Here is a 3,348-nt window from a genome sequence, read left to right as displayed (position 1 = left end):
GAAAAGAGAAGTAAGATGAAAATAATGTAAAGAATTTTTTTCTCTTGGAAAAAAGTGCAGAAAAAAACATTAAGAAAAGAAGTTGTAGAAGAAGACAGGGTGGAATATTCTGAGTCAATCACTTTAAATGGGAGGGGAAAAAACAAAGGGAGAAAGGAAAAGAAGAATTATATAATTAAAAGAAAGAATTAAAAGGAATCAATAAGTAAAACTCTATAACTAGGAAATGGTTAATAAATGAGAAAGGAGTGAGGTTGAAGGTGAAAGGAAGAGAACTTGTGGGAATAAGGTTACCTCTAATTAGATTATGCAAAAATAACTGCAGGGAGAAAGTACCGTCTTAAAGAGGAAGGAGAAAATTCTAATTCAGAAAAAAATTAGAGACACAAATGAAGGAAAATATAGACCTAACTCAAAACTTTAAATGAAAATGAGTTTTTAAAAAGCTAATAAAACAAAACAAAATTTTAAAAAAGTGACAGATTGGCTAAGAAAGCAAAACTCTTTTGCTTGCAAGAAATACATCTAAAAAGCAAAGACAGAGGAAAAATGAAAAACTGGCATAAAATTTGCTATGCATCAGGTGAACCCAAAAAACTGGAGTTACAAACATGCTATCAAACCAAGAACATGGATGCTTTAGCAACTTTGGTTTTCCTCTTTTTCTTTATTTCTTAAAACAATCTTTATTACAGGCAGGCCTGCTTTATTATGTGTGCTGGATCTCTAGGAAGAAAGACAGTGAAGAATACAGGAGGATTTTCAGGCAATGTAAAAACTATCAAGTATTAATTATCAATTAAATGAATTTTTTTCTTTAATATGTGTACTTTAATTTGAACTGGTCTTAAGTCAGCATACAGGTGAAGTTCCTTCCCTCTCCCAAGGACTGGCATCAAGCTCATAAAACTCCCTGGGAGATTGTAAAGTCTTCATTCACATCTATGTTGGGGGCAGGGGTGGAATTTAGCAAACTATTCATTATAGCTCTGACAATTAAAAAAAAGGAAGAAGTATTAAGGCAGAAGATATAAGGAAAAATTTTTTTGAGATTACATAATTTACATATAAAGCAATACTAGAACTTCCTCCCCTCCTCCTCTCCCTGGTCTGGATTTATATTAAGTAGCTTCTTCATGTAGAGCAGGATAGCCTTCATAGAGGCAAATAATTCTCTGCAAAACAATGCATGTTGTATAACAATATTTGGAATGGTTATTAAAAAAAACAAAAAACAAATGTACAATCAGAGTCCTGAAGATGCAATTGTAGAACTTTGGGGATGTTTACCTCTAACACATTTAAACTGCTTATCACTTTCACTGTTCCATTTTTAAAAATCCTCAGTCAAGCATGAGAAAACAAAACAAAACAAACAAACAAAAAAAACAACAAAGCCACGATAATCTCATCTCTTTTGGGGGGGCAGATAATTATCATGTCATACCCTTTGATTAAAAAACAACAACAATCAAGAAACACAAACATTTAGAAATATCTGCAATGGACAATGGAGAGTCCAGATTCATCATACTCCTTCTTGCTGACCCACATCTGTTGGAAGGTGGAGAGAGAGGCCAGGATGGAGCCTCTAATTCAGAAAGAGCATTTGTGCTCAGATGGGGCAATGATTTTGATTTTCATTCTGCTGGGGGTTAGGGCTGTAATTTCCTTCTGCATCCTGTCAGTAATGCCTGGGTCCATGGTGGTATCAACAGATAGTACAATATTGGTATAGAAATCCTTATAGATGTCAATATCAAAGCTTCTTGATTGAGCTGAAGGTAGTTTCATGGATTTCACAGGATTCCATACCTAAAAAAAATTTTTGAAAGAGAGCTCCTGTCACCAGACATTCTTGCTGCCAGTGGTGATGACCTGACCATCAGGGAATTCAGAGCTCTTTTCCAGGAAAGAGATAGATGTAGCAATGGCCATCTCTTGCTCAAAATCTAAGGCTACATAACACAGCTTCTTAATGTCATGCATGATTTCCCTCTCAGCTGTGGTAGTGAAATTGTACCCTCTCTCAGTCAAGATTTTCATGAGGTAGTCTGTTAAACCACAGCCAGCCAGATACAGACAGAAGATGACATAGGGAAGGTCATAACCTTTATAGATGGACACAGTATGAATCATACCATCATTGGAGTCCATTATAATACCAATAGTACAACCAGAGGCATACAGAGACAGCACAGACTGGATAGCAGTGTACATGACTGGGGTGTTGCAGGTCTCAAACATAGTTTGTGTCATCTTTTCTCTGTTGACTTTGAGGTTCTGGAGAGGGCCTTTCCGTGAGTTGCACTGGGTGTTCTTCAGGGGCCACATGGAACTCATTGTAGAAAGTATAATGGCAGGTCTTCTCTATACCATCTCACTTGTAACAATACCATGTGCAATGGCGGGGAAGAAGGGTAATTCATTGTCAGAATGCCTTTCTTGCTCTGGGTCTCATCCTCCAAATAGCTATCTTTCTGGCCCATACCCACCATCAATCCTGATGTCTGAGGTGCCCAGCAATGGAAAGGATGACAGCTTGAGGGGCATTTTCTCCCACAAAGCCAGCTTTGCACATTCTGGAGTCATCATCAACAACGAGGCCAGCAATGTCATCATCCATTAAAAACTTTGAAATGGCAAGTTTAAACCTTAAGGAGGAGGTGGTGCACCTGGAGGCAGGGGAGATGAAGCGCATGCTGGGTGGAAGAGCTCACAGCTACTAATTAAATGTATTTTAAAAAAGAAAAGATGAGGTGGGGGAGAAAAAAATATAGATCATAAATTGGGCACTAAGGTATTTCAGTTATCTGATCATGGCTGAAATTCCTTCACTTGATTTGCAGAAATCCAAATTGCTTTTCAGAATGGTTATACTAAATCACATTTCCATCAACAATGAATTATTGTACCTATTTCCACAACTTCTGTCATCTTTTCAAATTTTCTGGGTGTGAAGTGAGAATTCAGGTTGCTTTGATTTGCATTTCTTCTATTATTAGTGATTTGTAGCATCTTTGCTATGGTTGTTAATAGTTGAAAACTCTTTCTTGAGAACTGTTTGTTTATATCCCTGGACTATTTATCTCTTAGGCAATGACTTTTGGTCTTGTGTAGTTCTATTATTTGTCTATATATCTTGCATACAGAACCCTCATCCAAGAGAAATTTGAGACAAAGATTTTCCCCTCATTTGGCCACTTCCTTTTTTATTCTACATGCATTAATTTTGTTTATGCAGAAGCATTTCAATTTTGTGCAATCAAATTATCTATTTTGTCTTTTGAAATTGACTCTATATTTTCTTTAATTAAGTATACATTTCTCTTCCATAGCTGTAAAAGG

At 36.4% G+C, this 3,348-nt stretch overlaps 1 pseudogene; it reads right to left on the bottom strand.

Moving 5' to 3' along the window:
- Window positions 1-1,488: 1,488 nt before the first annotated feature.
- LOC114053782 lies at window positions 1,489-2,626 on the bottom strand (annotated as a pseudogene).
- Between the last annotated feature and the right edge of the window lie 722 nt (window positions 2,627-3,348).

This window comes from Vombatus ursinus, unplaced genomic scaffold (assembly GCF_900497805.2).
Source record: "Vombatus ursinus unplaced genomic scaffold, bare-nosed wombat genome assembly UNPS02014812.1, whole genome shotgun sequence".
NCBI lineage: Eukaryota > Metazoa > Chordata > Mammalia > Diprotodontia > Vombatidae > Vombatus > Vombatus ursinus.
The sequence above is the reverse complement of the archived record's forward strand: the minus strand, read 5'-3'. Positions and strand labels throughout refer to the sequence as shown.